Source organism: Tenrec ecaudatus, unplaced genomic scaffold (assembly GCF_050624435.1).
Source record: "Tenrec ecaudatus isolate mTenEca1 unplaced genomic scaffold, mTenEca1.hap1 Scaffold_523, whole genome shotgun sequence".
In the NCBI taxonomy this organism is placed as follows: Eukaryota; Metazoa; Chordata; class Mammalia; order Afrosoricida; family Tenrecidae; genus Tenrec; species Tenrec ecaudatus.
This window is the reverse complement of record NW_027459437.1, coordinates 18,748-35,980: the sequence shown is the minus strand read 5'-3', so window position 1 is coordinate 35,980 and position 17,233 is coordinate 18,748.

Below are 17,233 nucleotides of genomic sequence, written 5' to 3'. Positions count from 1 at the left end.
GCACCTCTAGGCTTTAGGCTAGGGCTCCCCTAGGCTAAGGCTAGGGCTCCCCTAGCCTTCAGGCTAGGGCACCCCTAGGCTTTAGGCTCCCCTAGGCTAAGGCTAGGGCTCCCCTAGCCTTCAGGCTAGGGCACCCCTAAGCTTTAGGCTCCCCTAGGCTAAGGCTAGGGCTCCCCTAGCCTTCAGGCTAGGGCACCCCTAGGCTTTAGGCTCCCCTAGGCTAAGGCTAGGGCTCCCCTAGCCTTCAGGCTAGGGCACCCTTAGGCTTTAGGCTCCCCTAGGCTAAGGCTAGGGCTCCCCTAGCCTTCAGGCTAGGGCACCCCTAGGCTTTAGGCTAGGGCTCCCCTAGGCTAAGGCTAGGGCTCCCCTAGCCTTCAGGCTAGGGCACCCCTAGGCTTTAGGCTAGGGCTCCCCTAGGCTAAGGCTAGGGCTCCCCTAGCCTTCAGGCTAGGGCACCCCTAGGCTTTAGGCTAGGGCTCCCCTAGGCTAAGGCTAGGGCTCCCCTAGCCTTCAGGCTAGGGCACCCCTAGGCTTTAGGCTAGGGCTCCCCTAGGCTAAGGCTAGGGCTCCCCTAGCCTTCAGGCTAGGGCACCCCTAGGCTTTAGCCTAGGGCTCCCCTAGGCTAAGGCTAGGGCTCCCCTAGCCTTCAGGCTAGGGCACCCCTAGGCTTTAGGCTAGGGCTCCCCTAGGCCAATGCTAGGGCTCCCCTAGCCTTCAGGCTAGGGCACCCCTAGGCTTTAGGCTAGGGCTCCCCTAGGCTAAGGCTAGGGCTCCCCTAGCCTTCAGGCTAGGGCACCCCTAGGCTTTAGGCTAGGGCTCCCCTAGGCTAAGGCTAGGGCTCCCCTAGCCTTCAGGCTAGGGCACCCCTAGGCTTTAGGCTAGGGCTCCCCTAGGCTAAGGCTAGGGCTCCCCTAGCCTTCAGGCTAGGGCACCCCTAGGCTTTAGGCTCCCCTAGGCTAAGGCTAGGGCTACCCTAGGCTAAGGCTAGGGCTACCCTAGCCTTCAGGCTAGGGCACCCCTAGGCTTTAGACTCCCCTAGGCTAAGGCTAGGGCTCCCCTAGCCTTCAGGCTAGGGCACCCCTAGGCTTTAGGCTCCCCTAGGCTAAGGCTAGGGCTCCCCTAGCCTTCAGGCTAGGGAACCCCTAGGCTTTAGGCTAGGGCTCCCCTAGGCTAAGGCTAGCGCTCCCCTAGCCTTCAGGCTAGGGCACCCCTAGGCTTTAGGCTCCCAAAGGCTAAGGCTAGGGCTACCCTAGGCTAAGGCTAGGGCTCCCCTAGCCTTCAGGCTAGGGCAACCCTAGGCTTTAGGCTCCCCTAGGCTAAGGCTAGGGCTCCCCTAGCCTTCAGGCTAGGGCACCCCTAGGCTTTAGGCAAGGGCTCCCCTAGGCTAAGGCTAGGGCTCCCCTAGCCTTCAGGCTAGGGCACCCCTAGGCTTTAGGCTAGGGCTCCCCTAGGCTAAGGCTAGGGCTCCCCTAGCCTTCAGGCTAGGGCACCCCTAGGCTTTAGGCTAGGGCTCCCCTAGGCTAAGGCTAGGGCACCCCTAGGCTTTAGGCTTGGGCTCCCCTAGGCTAAGACTAGGGCTCCCCTAGCCTTCAGGCTAGGGCACCCCTAGGCTTTAGGCTAGGGCTCCCCTAGGCTAAGGCTAGGGCTCCCCTAGCCTTCAGGCTAGGGCACCCCTAGGCTTTAGGCTAGGGCTCCCCTAGGCTAAGGCTAGGGCTCCCCTAGCCTTCAGGCTAGGGCACCCCTAGGCTTTAGGCTAGGGCTCCCCTAGGCTAAGGCTAGGGCTCCCCTAGCCTTCAGGCTAGGGCACCCCTAGGCTTTAGGCTAGGGCTCCCCTAGGCTAAGGCTAGGGCTCCCCTAGCCTTCAGGCTAGGGCACCCCTAGGCTTTAGGCTAGGGCTCCCCTAGGCTAAGGCTAGGGCTCCCCTAGCCTTCAGGCTAGGGCACCCCTAGGCTTTAGGCTAGGGCTCCCCTAGGCTAAGGCTAGGGCACCCCTTGGCTTTAGGCTAGGGCTCCCCTAGGCTAAGGCTAGGGCTCCCCTAGCCTTCAGGCTAGGGCACCCCTAGGCTTTAGGCTAGGGCTCCCCTAGGCTAAGGGAAGGGCTCCCCTAGCCTTCAGGGTAGGGCACCCCTAGGCTTTAGGCTAGGGCTCCCCTAGGCTAAGGCCAGGGCTCCCCTAGCCTTCAGGCTAGGGCACCCCTAGGCTTTAGGCTAGGGCTCCCCTAGGCTAAGGCCAGGGCTCCCCTAGCCTTCAGGCTAGGGCACCCCTAGGCTTTAGGCTAGGGCTCCCCTAGGCTAAGGCCAGGGCTCCCCTAGCCTTCAGGCTAGGGCACCCCAAGGCTTTAGGCTAGGGCTCCCCTAGGCTAAGGCCAGGGCTCCCCTAGCCTTCAGGCTAGGGCACCCCAAGGCTTTAGGCTAGGGCTCCCCTAGGCTAAGGCCAGGGCTCCCCTAGCCTTCAGGCTAGGGCACCCCTAGGCTTTAGGCTAGGGCTCCCCTAGGCTAAGGCCAGGGCTCCCCTAGCCTTCAGGCTAGGGCACCCCTAGGCTTTAGGCTAGGGCTCCCCTAGGCTAAGGCCAGGGCTCCCCTAGCCTTCAGGCTAGGGCACCCCTAGGCTTTAGGCTAGGGCTCCCCTAGGCTAAGGCCAGGGCTCCCCTAGCCTTCAGGCTAGGGCACCCCTAGGCTTTAGGCTAGGGCTCCCCTAGGCTAAGGCCAGGGCTCCCCTAGCCTTCAGGCTAGGGCACCCCTAGGCTTTAGGCTAGGGCTCCCCTAGGCTAAGGCCAGGGCTCCCCTAGCCTTCAGGCTAGGGCACCCCTAGGCTTTAGGCTAGGGCTCCCCTAGGCTAAGGCCAGGGCTCCCCTAGCCTTCAGGCTAGGGCACCCCTAGGCTTTAGGCTAGGGCTCCCCTAGGCTAAGGCCAGGGCTCCCCTAGCCTTCAGGCTAGGGCACCCCTAGGCTTTAGGCTAGGGCTCCCCTAGGCTAAGGCCAGGGCTCCCCTAGCCTTCAGGCTAGGGCACCCCTAGGCTTTAGGCTAGGGCTCCCCTAGGCTAAGGCCAGGGCTCCCCTAGCCTTCAGGCTAGGGCACCCCTAGGCTTTAGGCTCCCCTAGGCTAAGGCCAGGGCTCCCCTAGCCTTCAGGCTAGGGCACCCCTAGGCTTTAGGCTCCCCTAGGCTAAGGCCAGGGCTCCCCTAGCCTTCAGGCTAGGGCACCCCTAGGCTTTAGGCTCCCCTAGGCTAAGGCCAGGGCTCCCCTAGCCTTCAGGCTAGGGCACGCCTAGGCTTTAGGCTCCCCTAGGCTAAGGCCAGGGCTCCCCTAGCCTTCACGCTAGGGCACCCCTAGGCTTTAGACTAGGGCTCCCCTAGGCTAAGGCCAGGGCTCCCGTAGCCTTCAGGCTAGGGCACCCCTAGGCTTTAGGCTAGGGCTCCCCTAGGCTAAGGCCAGGGCTCCCCTAGCCTTCAGGCTAGGGCACCCCTAGGCTTTAGGCTAGGGCTCCCCTAGGCTAAGGCCAGGGCTCCCCTAGCCTTCAGGCTAGGGCACCCCTAGGCTTTAGGCTAGGGCTCCCCTAGGCTAAGGCCAGGGCTCCCCTAGCCTTCAGGCTAGGGCACCCCTAGGCTTTAGGCTAGGGCTCCCCTAGGCTAAGGCCAGGGCTCCCCTAGCCTTCAGGCTAGGGCACCCCTAGGCTTTAGGCTAGGGCTCCCCTAGGCTAAGGCCAGGGCTCCCCAAGCCTTCAGGCTAGGGCACCCCTAGGCTTTAGGCTAGGGCTCCCCTAGGCTAAGGCCAGGGCTCCCCTAGCCTTCAGGCTAGGGCACCCCTAGGCTTTAGGCTAGGGCTCCCCTAGGCTAAGGCCAGGGCTCCCCTAGCCTTCAGGCTAGGGCACCCCTAGGCTTTAGGCTAGGGCTCCCCTAGGCTAAGGCCAGGGCTCCCCTAGCCTTCAGGCTAGGGCACCCCTAGGCTTTAGGCTAGGGCTCCCCTAGGCTAAGGCCAGGGCGCCCCTAGCCTTCAGGCTAGGGCACCCGTAGGCTTTAGGCTAGGGCTCCCCTAGGCTAAGGCTAGGGCTACCCTAGCCTTTAGGCTCCCCTAGGCTAAAGCGAGGGCTCCCCTAGCCTTCAGGCTAGGGCACCCCTAGGCTTTAGGCTCCCCTAGGCTAAGGCTAGGGCTCCGCTAGCCTTCAGGCTAGGGCACCCCTAGGCTTTAGGCTAGGGCTCCCCTAGGCTAAGGCTAGGGCTCCCCTAGCCTTCAGGCTAGGGCACCCCTAGGCTTTAGGCTCCCCTAGGCTAAGGCTAGGGCTACCCTAGGCTAAGGCTAGGGCTCCCCTAGGCTAAGGCTAGGGCACCCCTAGGCTTTAGGCTAGGGCTCCCCTAGGCGAAGGCTAGGGCTCCCCTAGCCTTCAGGCTAGGGCACCCCTAGGCTTTAGGCTAGGGCTCCCCTAGCCTTCAGGCTAGGGCACCCCTAGGCTTTAGGCTCCCCTAGGCTAAGGCTAGCGCTACCCTAGGCTAAGGCTAGGGCTCCCCTAGCCTTCAGGCTAGGGCACCCCTAGGCTTTAGGCTCCCCTAGGCTAAGGCTAGGGCTCCCCTAGCCTTCAGGCTAGGGCACCCCTACGCTTTAGGCTCCCCTAGGCTAAGGCTAGGGCTCCCCTAGCCTTCAGGCTAGGGCACCCCTAGGCTTTAGGCTCCCCTAGGCTAAGGCTAGGGCTCCCCTAGCCTTCAGGCTAGGGCACCCCTAGGCTTTAGGCTCCCCTAGGCTAAGGCTAGGGCTACCCTAGGCTGAGGCTAGGGCTACCCTAGCCTTCAGGCTAGGGCACCCTTAGGCTTTAGGCTCCCCTAGGCTAAGGCTAGGGCTCCCCTAGCCTTCAGGCTAGGGCACCCCTAGGCTTTAGGCTCCCCTAGGCTAAGGCTAGGGCTCCCCTAGCCTTCAGGCTAGGGCACCCATAGGCTTTAGGCTAGGGCTCCCCTAGGCTAAGGCTAGGGCTCCCCCAGCCTACAGGCTAGGGCACCCCTAGGCTTTAGGCTCCCCTAGCCAAGGCTAGGGCTCCCCTAGCCTTCAGGCTAGGGCACCCCAAGCTTTAGGCTCCCCTAGGCTAAGGCTAGGGCTCCCCTAGCCTTCATGCTAGGGCACCCCTAGGCTTTAGGCTAGGGCTCACCTAGGCTAAGGCTAGGGCTCCCCTAGCCTTCAGGCTAGGGCACCCCTAGGCTTTAGGCTCCCCTAGGCTAAGGCTAGGGCACCCCTAGGCTTTAGGCTCCCCTAGGCTAAGGCTAGGGCTCCCCTAGCCTTCAGGCTAGGGCACCCCTAGGCTTTAGGCTAGGGCTCCCCTAGGCTAAGGCCAGGGCTCCCCTAGCCTTCAGGCTAGGGCACCCCTAGGCTTTAGGCTAGGGCTCCCCTAGGCTAAGGCCAGGGCTCCCCTAGCCTTCAGGCTAGGGCACCCCTAGGCTTTAGGCTAGGGCTCCCCTAGGCTTAGGCCAGGGCTCCCCTAGCCTTCAGGCTAGGGCACCCCTAGGCTTTAGGCTAGGGCTCCCCTAGGCTAAGGCCAGGGCTCCCCTAGCCTTCAGGCTAGGGCACCCCTAGGCTTTAGGCTAGGGCTCCCCTAGGCTAAGGCCAGGGCTCCCCTAGCCTTCAGGGTAGGGCACCCCTAGGCTTTAGGCTAGGGCTCCCCTAGGCTAAGGCCAGGGCTCCCCTAGCCTTCAGGCTATGGCACCCCTAGGCTTTAGGCTAGGGCTCCCCTAGGCTAAGGCCAGGGCTCCCCTAGCCTTCAGGCTAGGGCACCCCTAGGCTTTAGGCTAGGGCTCCCCTAGGCTAAGGCCAGGGCTCCCCTAGCCTTCAGGCTAGGGCACCCCAAGGCTTTAGGCTAGGGCTCCCCTAGGCTAAGGCCAGGGCTCCCCTAGCCTTCAGGCTAGGGCACCCCAAGGCTTTAGGCTAGGGCTCCCCTAGGCTAAGGCCAGGGCTCCCCTAGCCTTCAGGCTAGGGCACCCCTAGGCTTTAGGCTAGGGCTCCCCTAGGCTAAGGCCAGGGCTCCCCTAGCCTTCAGGCTAGGGCACCCCTAGGCTTTAGGCTAGGGCTCCCCTAGGCTAAGGCCAGGGCTCCCCTAGCCTTCAGGCTAGGGCACCCCTAGGCTTTAGGCTAGGGCTCCCCTAGGCTAAGGCCAGGGCTCCCCTAGCCTTCAGGCTAGGGCACCCCTAGGCTTTAGGCTAGGGCTCCCCTAGGCTAAGGCCAGGGCTCCCCTAGCCTTCAGGCTAGGGCACCCCTAGGCTTTAGGCTAGGGCTCCCCTAGGCTAAGGCCAGGGCTCCCCTAGCCTTCAGGCTAGGGCACCCCTAGGCTTTAGGCTAGGGCTCCCCTAGGCTAAGGCCAGGGCTCCCCTAGCCTTCAGGCTAGGGCACCCCTAGGCTTTAGGCTCCCCTAGGCTAAGGCCAGGGCTCCCCTAGCCTTCAGGCTAGGGCACCCCTAGGCTTTAGGCTCCCCTAGGCTAAGGCCAGGGCTCCCCTAGCCTTCAGGCTAGGGCACCCCTAGGCTTTAGGCTCCCCTAGGCTAAGGCCAGGGCTCCCCTAGCCTTCAGGCTAGGGCACCCCTAGGCTTTAGGCTCCCCTAGGCTAAGGCCAGGGCTCCCCTAGCCTTCAGGCTAGGGCACGCCTAGGCTTTAGGCTCCCCTAGGCTAAGGCCAGGGCTCCCCTAGCCTTCACGCTAGGGCACCCCTAGGCTTTAGACTAGGGCTCCCCTAGGCTAAGGCCAGGGCTCCCGTAGCCTTCAGGCTAGGGCACCCCTAGGCTTTAGGCTAGGGCTCCCCTAGGCTAAGGCCAGGGCTCCCCTAGCCTTCAGGCTAGGGCACCCCTAGGCTTTAGGCTAGGGCTCCCCTAGGCTAAGGCCAGGGCTCCCCTAGCCTTCAGGCTAGGGCACCCCTAGGCTTTAGGCTAGGGCTCCCCTAGTCTAAGGCCAGGGCTCCCCTAGCCTTCAGGCTAGGGCACCCCTAGGCTTTAGGCTAGGGCTCCCCTAGGCTAAGGCCAGGGCTCCCCTAGCCTTCAGGCTAGGGCACCCCTAGGCTTTAGGCTAGGGCTCCCCTAGGCTAAGGCCAGGGCTCCCCAAGCCTTCAGGCTAGGGCACCCCTAGGCTTTAGGCTAGGGCTCCCCTAGGCTAAGGCCAGGGCTCCCCTAGCCTTCAGGCTAGGGCACCCCTAGGCTTTAGGCTAGGGCTCCCCTAGGCTAAGGCAAGGGCTCCCCTAGCCTTCAGGCTAGGGCACCCCTAGGCTTTAGGCTAGGGCTCCCCTAGGCTAAGGCCAGGGCTCCCCTAGCCTTCAGGCTAGGGCACCCCTAGGCTTTAGGCTAGGGATCCCCTAGGCTAAGGCCAGGGCGCCCCTAGCCTTCAGGCTAGGGCACCCGTAGGCTTTAGGCTAGGGCTCCCCTAGGCTAAGGCTAGGGCTACCCTAGCCTTTAGGCTCCCCTAGGCTAAAGCGAGGGCTCCCCTAGCCTTCAGGCTAGGGCACCCCTAGGCTTTAGGCTCCCCTAGGCTAAGGCTAGGGCTCCGCTAGCCTTCAGGCTAGGGCACCCCTAGGCTTTAGGCTAGGGCTCCCCTAGGCTAAGGCTAGGGCTCCCCTAGCCTTCAGGCTAGGGCACCCCTAGGCTTTAGGCTCCCCTAGGCTAAGGCTAGGGCTACCCTAGGCTAAGGCTAGGGCTCCCCTAGCCTTCAGGCTAGGGCACCCCTAGGCTTTAGGCTAGGGCTCCCCTAGGCTAAGGCTAGGGCACCCCTAGGCTTTAGGCCAGGGCTCCCCTAGGCTAAGGCTAGGGCTCCCCTAGCCTTCAGGCTAGGGCACCCCTAGGCTTTAGGCTAGGGCTCCCCTAGGCTAAGGCTAGGGCTCCCCTAGCCTTCAGGCTAGGGCACACCTAGGCTTTAGGCTAGGGCTCCCCTAGGCTAAGGCTAGGGCTCCCCTAGCCTTCAGGCAAGGGCACCCCTAGGCTTTAGGCTAGGGCTCCCCTAGGCTAAGGCTAGGGCTCCCCTAGCCTTCAGGCTCGGGCACCCCTAGGCTTTAGGCTAGGGCTCCCCTAGGCTAAGGCTAGGGCTCCCCTAGCCTTCAGGCTAGGGCACCCCTAGGCTTTAGGCTCCCCTAGGCTAAGGCTAGGGCTCCCCTAGCCTTCAGGCTAGGGCATCCCTAGGCTTTAGGCTCCCCTAGGCTAAGGCTAGGGCTCCCCTAGCCTTCAGGCTAGGGCACCCCTAGGCTTTAGGCTCCCCTACGCTAAGGCTAGGGGTACCCTAGGCTAAGGCTAGGGCTCCCCTAGCCTTCAGGCTAGGGCACCCCTAGGCTTTAGGCTCCCCTAGGCTAAGGCTAGGGCTCCCCTAGCCTTTAGGCTAGGGCACCCCTAGGCTTTAGGCTCCCCTAGGCTAAGGCTAGGGCTCCCCTAGCCTTCAGGCTAGGGCACCCCTAGGCTTTAGGCTCCCCTAGGCTAAGGCTAGGGCTACCCTAGGCTGAGGCTAGGGCTCCCCTAGCCTTCAGGCTAGGGCACCCCTAGGCTTTAGGCTCCCCTAGGCTAAGGCTAGGGCTCCCCTAGCCTTTAGGCTAGGGCACCCCTAGGCTTTAGGCTCCCCTAGGCTAAGGCTAGGGCTCCCCTAGCCTTCAGGCTGGGGCACCCCTAGGCTTTAGGCTAGGGCTCCCCTAGGCTAAGGCTAGGGCTCCCCTAGCCTTCAGGCTAGGGCACCCCTAGGCTTTAGGCTCCCCTAGGCTAAGGCTAGGGCTCCCCTAGCCTTCAGGCTAGGGCACCCCTAGGCTTTAGGCTAGGGCTCCCCTAGGCTAAGGCCAGGGCTCCCCTAGCCTTCAGGCTAGGGCACCCCTAGGCTTTAGGCTAGGGCTCCCCAAGGCTAAGGCCAGGGCTCCCCTAGCCTTCAGGCTAGGGCACCCCTAGGCTTTAGGCTAGGGCTCCCCTAGGCTAAGGCCAGGGCTCCCCTAGCCTTTAGGCTAGGGCACCCCTAGGCTTTAGGCTAGGGCTCCCCTAGGCTAAGGCCAGGGCTCCCCTAGCCTTCAGGCTGGGCACCCCTAGGCTTTAGGCTAGGGCTCCCCTAGGCTAAGGCCAGGGCTCCCATAGCCTTCAGGCTAGGGCACCCCTAGGCTTTAGGCTAGGGCTCCCCTAGGCTAAGGCCAGGGCTCCCCTAGCCTTCAGGCTAGGGCACCCCTAGGCTTTAGGCTAGGGCTCCCCTAGGCTAAGGCCAGGGCTCCCCTAGCCTTCAGGCTAGGGCACCCCTAGGCTTTAGGCTAGGGCTCCCCTAGGCTAAGGCCAGGGCTCCCCTAGCCTTCAGGCTAGGGCACCCCTAGGCTTTAGGCTAGGGCTCCCCTAGGCTAAGGCCAGGGCTCCCCTAGCCTTCAGGCTAGGGCACCCCTAGGCTTTAGGCTAGGGATCCCCTAGGCTAAGGCCAGGGCTCCCCTAGCCTTCAGGCTAGGGCACCCCTAGGCTTTAGGCTAGGGCTCCCCTAGGCTAAGGCCAGGGCTCCCCTAGCCTTCAGGCTAGGGCACCCCTAGGCTTTAGGCTCCCCTAGGCTAAAGCGAGGGCTCCCCTAGCCTTCAGGCTAGGGCACCCCTAGGCTTTAGGCTCCCCTAGGCTAAGGCTAGGGCTCCCCTAGCCTTCAGGCTAGGGCACCCCTAGGCTTTAGGCTAGGGCTCCCCTAGGCTAAGGCTAGGGCTCCCCTAGCCTTCAGGCTAGGGCACCCCTAGGCTTTAGGTTCCCCTAGGCTAAGGCTAGGGCTACCCTAGGCTAAGGCTAGGGCTCCCCTAGCCTTCAGACTAGGGCAACCCTAGGCTTTAGGCTCCCCTAGGCTAAGGCTAGGGCTCCCCTAGCTTTCAGGCTAGGGCACCCCTAGGCTTTAGGCAAGGGCTCCCCTAGGCTAAGGCTAGGGCTCCCCTAGCCTTCAGGCTAGGGCACCCCTAGGCTTTAGGCTAGGGCTCCCCTAGGCTAAGGCTAGGGCTCCCCTAGCCTTCAGGCTAGGGCACCCCTAGGCTTTAGGCTAGGGCTCCCCTAGGCTAAGGCTAGGGCTCCCCTAGGCTAAGGCTAGGGCACCCCTAGGCTTTAGGCTAGGGCTCCCCTAGGCTAAGGCTAGGGCTCCCCTAGCCTTCAGGCTAGGGCACCCCTAGGCTTTAGGCTAGGGCTCCCCTAGGCTAAGGCTAGGGCTCCCCTAGCCTTCAGGCTAGGGCACCCCTAGGCTTTAGGCTAGGGCTCCCCTAGGCTAAGGCTAGGGCTCCCCTAGCCTTCAGGCTCGGGCACCCCTAGGCTTTAGGCTAGGGCTCCCCTAGGCTAAGGCTAGGGCTCCCCTAGCCTTCAGGCTCGGGCACCCCTAGGCTTTAGGCTAGGGCTCCCCTAGGCTAAGGCTAGGGCTCCTCTAGCCTTCAGGCTAGGGCACCCCTAGGCTTTAGGCTCCCCTAGGCTAAGGCTAGGGCTCCCCTAGCCTTCAGGCTAGGGCATCCCTAGGCTTTAGGCTCCCCTAGGCTAAGGCTAGGGCTCCCCTAGCCTACAGGCTAGGGCACCCCTAGGCTTTAAGCTCCCCTAGGCTAAGGCTAGGGCTACCCTAGGCTAAGGCTAGGGCTCCCCTAGCCTTCAGGCTAGGGCACCCCTAGGCTTTAGGCTCCCCTAGGCTAAGGCTAGGGCTCCCCTAGCCTTCAGGCTAGGGCACCCCTAGGCTTTAGGCTCCCCTAGGCTAAGGCTAGGGCTCCCCTAGCCTTCAGGCTAGGGCACCCCTAGGCTTTAGGCTCCCCTAGGCTAAGGCTAGGGCTACCCTAGGCTGAGGCTAGGGCTCCCCTAGCCTTCAGGCTAGGGCACCCCTAGGCTTTAGGCTCCCCTAGGCTAAGGCTAGGGCTCCCCTAGCCTTCAGGCTAGGGCACCCCTAGGCTTTAGGCTCCCCTAGGCTAAGGCTAGGGCTCCCCTAGCCTTCAGGCTAGGGCACCCCTAGGCTTTAGGCTAGGGCTCCCCTAGGCTAAGGCTAGGGCTCCCCTAGCCTTCAGGCTAGGTCACCCCTAGGCTTTAGGCTCCCCTAGGCTAAGGCTAGGGCTCCCCTAGCCTTCAGGCTAGGGCACCCCTAGGCTTTAGGCTCCCCTAGGCTAAGGCTAGGGCTCCCCTAGCCTTCATGCTAGGGCACCCCTAGGCTTTAGGCTAGGGCTCCCCTAGGCTAAGGCTAGGGCTCCCCTAGCCTTCAGGCTGGGGCACCCCTAGGCTTTAGGCTCCCCTAGGCTGAGGCCAGGGCTCCCCGAGCCCTCAGGCGGGGGCAGCCCTGGGCTTTAGGCTAGGGCTCCCCTAGGCTGAGGCCAGGGCTCCCCGAGCCCTCAGGCGGGGGCAGCCCTGGGCTTTAGGCTAGGGCTCCCCTAGGCTGAGGCCAGGGCTCCCGAGCCCTCAGGCGGGGGCAGCCCTGGGCTTTAGGCTAGGGCTCCCCTAGGCTGAGGCCAGGGATCCCCGAGCCCTCAGGCGGGGGCAGCCCTGGGCTTTAGGCTAGGGCTCCCCTAGGCTGAGGCCAGGGCTCCCCGAGCCCTCAGGCGGGGGCAGCCCTGGGCTTTAGGCTAGGGCTCCCCTAGGCTGAGGCCAGGGCTCCCCGAGCCCTCAGGCGGGGGCAGCCCTGGGCTTTAGGCTAGGGCTCCCCTAGGCTGAGGCCAGGGCTCCCCGAGCCCTCAGGCGGGGGCAGCCCTGGGCTTTAGGCTAGGGCTCCCCTAGGCTGAGGCCAGGGCTCCCCGAGCCCTCAGGCGGGGGCAGCCCTGGGCTTTAGGCTAGGGCTCCCCTAGGCTGAGGCCAGGGCTCCCCGAGCCCTCAGGCGGGGGCACCCCTGGGCTTTAGGCTAGGGCTCACCTAGGCTGAGGCTAGGGCTCCCCGAGCCTTCAGGCTAGGGCTCCCCTAGGCTGAGGCCAGGGCTCCCCGAGCCCTCAGGCGGGGGCAGCCCTGGGCTTTAGGCTAGGGCTCCCCTAGGCTGAGGCCAGGGCTCCCGAGCCCTCAGGCGGGGGCAGCCCTGGGCTTTAGGCTAGGGCTCCCCTAGGCTGAGGCCAGGGCTCCCCGAGCCCTCAGGCGGGGGCAGCCCTGGGCTTTAGGCTAGGGCTCCCCTAGGCTGAGGCCAGGGCTCCCCGAGCCCTCAGGCGGGGGCAGCCCTGGGCTTTAGGCTAGGGCTCCCCTAGGCGGAGGCCAGGGCTCCCCGAGCCCTCAGGCGGGGGCAGCCCTGGGCTTTAGGCTAGGGCTCCCCTAGGCTGAGGCCAGGGCTCCCCCAGCCCTCAGGCGGGGGCAGCCCTGGGCTTTAGGCTAGGGCTCCCCTAGGCTGAGGCCAGGGCTCCCCAAGCCTTCAGGCTAGGGCACCCCTAGGCTTTAGGCTAGGGCTCCCCTAGGCTAAGGCTAGGGCTCCCCTAGCCTTCAGGCTAGGGCACCCCTAGGCTTTAGGCTCCCCTAGGCTAAGGCTAGGGCTCCCCTAGCCTTCAAGCTAGGGCACCCCTAGGCTTTAGGCTAGGGCTCCCCTAGGCTAAGGCTAGGGCTCCCCTAGCCTTCAGGCTAGGGCACCCCTAGGCTTTAGGCTCCCCTAGGCTGAGGCTAGGGCTCCCTGAGCCTTCAGGCTAGGGCACCCCTAGGCTTTAGGCTAGGGCTCCCCTAGGCAGAGGCTAGGGCTCCCCTAGCCTACAGGCTAGGGCACCCCTAGGCTTTAGGCTAGGGCTCCCCTAGGCAGAGGCTAGGGCTCCCCTAGCCTTCAGGCTAGGGCACCCCTAGGCTTTAGGCTAGGGCTCCCCTAGGCTAAGGCTAGGGCTCCCCTAGCCTTCAGGCTAGGGCACCCCTAGGCTTTAGGCTAGGGCTCCCCTAGGCTAAGGCTAGGGCTCCCCTAGCCTTCAGGCTAGGGCACCCCTAGGCTTTAGGCTAGGGCTCCCCTAGGCTAAGGCTAGGGCTCCCCTAGCCTTCAGGCTAGGGCACCCCTAGGCTTTAGGCTAGGGCTCCCCTAGGCTAAGGCTAGGGCTCCCCTAGCCTTCAGGCTAGGGCACCCCTAGGCTTTAGGCTAGGGCTCCCCTAGGCTAAGGCTAGGGCTCCCCTAGCCTTCAGGCTAGGGCACCCCTAGGCTTTAGGCTAGGGCTCCCCCAGGCTAAGGCTAGGGCTCCCCTAGCCTTCAGGCTAGGGCACCCCTAGGCTTTAGGCTAGGGCTCCCCCAGGCTAAGGCTAGGGCTCCCCTAGCGTTCAGGCTAGGGCACCCCTAGGCTTTAGGCTAGGGCTCCCCCAGGCTAAGGCTAGGGCACCCCTAGGCTTTAGGCTAGGGCTCCCCTAGGCTAAGGCTAGGGCTCCCCTAGCCTTCAGGCTAGGGCACCCCTAGGCTTTAGGCTCCCCTAGGCTAAGGCTAGGGCTCCCCTAGCCTTCAGGCTAGGGCACCCCTAGGCTTTAGGCTCCCCTAGGCTAAGGCTAGGGCTCCCCTAGCCTTCAGGCTAGGGCACCCCTAGGCTTTAGGCTCCCCTAGGCTAAGGCTAGGGCTCCCCTAGCCTTCAGGCTAGGGCACCCCTAGGCTTTAGGCTCCCCTAGGCTAAGGCTAGGGCTCCCCTAGCCTTCAGGCTAGGGCACCCCTAGGCTTTAGGCTCCCCTAGGCTAAGGCTAGGGCTCCCCTAGCCTTCAGGCTAGGGCACCCCTAGGCTTTAGGCTCCCCTAGGCTAAGGCTAGGGCTCCCCTAGCCTTCAGGCTAGGGCACCCCTAGGCTTTAGGCTCCCCTAGGCTAAGGCTAGGGCTCCCCTAGCCTTCAGGCTAGGGCACCCCTAGGCTTTAGGCTCCCCTAGGCTAAGGCTAGGGCTCCCCTAGCCTTCAGGCTAGGGCACCCCTAGGCTTTAGGCTCCCCTAGGCTAAGGCTAGGGCTCCCCTAGCCTTCAGGCTAGGGCACCCCTAGGCTTTAGGCTCCCCTAGGCTAAGGCTAGGGCTCCCCTAGCCTTCAGGCTAGGGCACCCCTAGGCTTTAGGCTCCCCTAGGCTAAGGCTAGGGCTCCCCTAGCCTTCAGGCTAGGGCACCCCTAGGCTTTAGGCTCCCCTAGGCTAAGGCTAGGGCTCCCCTAGCCTTCAGGCTAGGGCACCCCTAGGCTTTAGGCTCCCCTAGGCTAAGGCTAGGGCTCCCCTAGCCTTCAGGCTAGGGCACCCCTAGGCTTTAGGCTAGGGCTCCCCTAGGCTAAGGCTAGGGCTCCCCTAGCCTTCAGGCTAGGGCACCCCTAGGCTTTAGGCTCCCCTAGGCTAAGGCTAGGGCTCCCCTAGCCTTCAGGCTAGGGCACCCCTAGGCTTAGGGCTCCCCTAGGCTAAGGCTAGGGCTCCCCTAGCCTTCAGGCTAGGGCACCCCTAGGCTTAGGGCTCCCCTAGGCTAAGGCTAGGGCTCCCCTAGCCTTCAGGCTAGGGCACCCCTAGGCTTAGGGCTCCCCTAGGCTAAGGCTAGGGCACCCCTAGGCTTAGGGCTCCCCTAGGCTAAGGCTAGGGCTCCCCTAGCCTTCAGGCTAGGGCACCCCTAGGCTTAGGGCTCCCCTAGGCTAAGGCTAGGGCACCCCTAGGCTTAGGGCTCCCCTAGGCTAAGGCTAGGGCTCCCCTGGCCTCCAGGCTAGGGCACCCCTAGGCTTTGGGCTCCCCTAGGCTAAGGCTAGGGCTCCCCTGGCCTCCAGGCTAGGGCACCCCTAGGCTTTGGGCTCCCCTAGGCTAAGGCTAGGGCTCCCCTGGCCTCCAGGCTAGGGCACCCTAGGCTTTGGGCTCCCCTAGGCTAAGGCTAGGGCTCCCCTGGCCTCCAGGCTAGGGCACCCCGAGGCGTTGGGCTCCCCTAGGCTAAGGCTAGGGCTCCCCTGGCCTCCAGGCTAGGGCACCCCGAGGCGTTGGGCTCCCCTAGGCTAAGGCTAGGGCTCCCCTGGCCTCCAGGCTAGGGCACCCCGAGGCTTTGGGCTCCCCTAGGCTAAGGCTAGGGCTCCCCTAGCCTCCAGGCTAGGGCACCCCGAGGCTTTGGGCTCCCCTAGGCTAAGGCTAGGGCTCCCCTAGCCTCCAGGCTAGGGCACCCCGAGGCTTTGGGCTCCCCTAGGCTAAGGCTAGGGCTCCCCTAGCCTCCAGGCTAGGGCACCCCGAGGCTTTGGGCTCCCCTAGGCTAAGGCTAGGGCTCCCCTTGCCTCCAGGCTAGGGCACCCCGAGGCTTTGGGCTCCCCTAGGCTAAGGCTAGGGCTCCCCTAGCCTCCAGGCTAGGGCACCCCGAGGCTTTGGGCTCCCCTAGGCTAAGGCTAGGGCTCCCCTAGCCTCCAGGCTAGGGCACCCCGAGGCTTTGGGCTCCCCTAGGCTAAGGCTAGGGCTCCCCTAGCCTCCAGGCTAGGGCACCCCGAGGCTTTGGGCTCCCCTAGGATAAGGCTAGGGCTCCCCTAGCCCCCAGGCTAGGGCACCCCGAGGCTTTGGGCTCCCCTAGGCTAAGGCTAGGGCTCCCCTAGCCCCCAGGCTAGGGCACCCCGAGGCTTTGGGCTCCCCTAGGCTAAGGCTAGGGCTCCCCTAGCCCCCAGGCTAGGGCACCCCGAGGCTTTGGGCTCCCCTAGGCTAAGGCTCGGGCTCCCCTAGCCCCCAGGCTAGGGCACCCCGAGGCTTTGGGCTCCCCTAGGCTAAGGCTAGGGCTCCCCTAGCCCCCAGGCTAGGGCACCCCGAGGCTTTGGGCTCCCCTAGGCTAAGGCTAGGGCTCCCCTAGCCTCCAGGCTAGGGCACCCCGAGACTTTGGGCTCCCCTAGGCTAAGGCTAGGGCTCCCCTAGCCTCCAGGCTAGGGCACCCCGAGGCTTTGGGCTCCCCTAGGCTAAGGCTAGGGCTCCCCTAGCCTCCAGGCTAGGGCACCCCGAGGCTTTGGGCTCCCCTAGGCTAAGGCTAGGGCTCCCCTACCCTCCAGGCTAGGGCACCCCGAGGCTTTGGGCTCCCCTAGGCTAAGGCTAGGGCTCCCCTAGCCTCCAGGCTAGGGCACCCCGAGGCTTTGGGCTCCCCTAGGCTAAGGCTAGGGCTCCCCTAGCCTCCAGGCTAGGGCACCCCGAGGCTTTGGGCTCCCCTAGGCTAAGGCTAGGGCTCCCCTAGCCTCCAGGCTAGGGCACCCCGAGGCTTTGGGCTCCCCTAGGCTAAGGTTAGGGCTCCCCTAGCCTCCAGGCTAGGGCACCCCGAGGCTTTGGGGTCCCCTAGGCTAAGGCTAGGGCTCCCCTAGCCTCCAGGCTAGGGCACCCCGAGGCTTTGGGCTCCCCTAGGCTAAGGCTAGGGCTCCCCTAGCCTCCAGGCTAGGGCACCCCGAGGCTTTGGGCTCCCCTAGGCTAAGGCTAGGGCTCCCCTAGCCTCCAGGCTAGGGCACCCCGAGACTTTGGGCTCCCCTAGGCTAAGGCTAGGGCTCCCCTAGCCTCCAGGCTAGGGCACCCCGAGGCTTTGGGCTCCCCTAGGCTAAGGCTAGGGCTCCCCTAGCCCCCAGGCTAGGGCACCCCGAGGCTTTGGGCTCCCCTAGGCTAAGGCTAGGGCTCCCCTAGCCTCCAGGCTAGGGCACCCCGAGACTTTGGGCTCCCCTAGGCTAAGGCTAGGGCTCCCCTAGCCTCCAGGCTAGGGCACCCCGAGGCTTTGGGCTCCCCTAGGCTAAGGCTAGGGCTCCCCTACCCTCCAGGCTAGGGCACCCCGAGGCTTTGGGCTCCCCTAGGCTAAGGCTAGGGCTCCCCTAGCCTCCAGGCTAGGGCACCCCGAGGCTTTGGGCTCCCCTAGGCTAAGGCTAGGGCTCCCCTAGCCTCCAGGCTAGGGCACCCCGAGGCTTTGGGCTCCCCTAGGCTAAGGCTAGGGCTCCCCTAGCCTCCAGGCTAGGGCACCCCGAGGCTTTGGGCTCCCCTAGGCTAAGGTTAGGGCTCCCCTAGCCTCCAGGCTAGGGCACCCCGAGGCTTTGGGGTCCCCTAGGCTAAGGCTAGGGCTCCCCTAGCCTCCAGGCTAGGGCACCCCGAGGCTTTGGGCTCCCCTAGGCTAAGGCTAGGGCTCCCCTAGCCTCCAGGCTAGGGCACCCCGAGGCTTTGGGCTCCCCTAGGCTAAGGCTAGGGCTCCCCTAGCCTCCAGGCTAGGGCACCCCGAGGCTTTGGGCTCCCCTAGGCTAAGGCTAGGGCTCCCCTAGCCTCCAGGCTAGGGCACCCCGAGGCTTTGGGCTCCCCTAGGCTAAGGCTAGGGCTCCCCTAGCCTCCAGGCTAGGGCACCCCGAGGCTTTGGGCTCCCCTAGGCTAAGGCTAGGGCTCCCCTAGCCTCCAGGCTAGGGCACCCCGAGGCTTTGGGCTCCCCTAGGCTAAGGCTAGGGCTC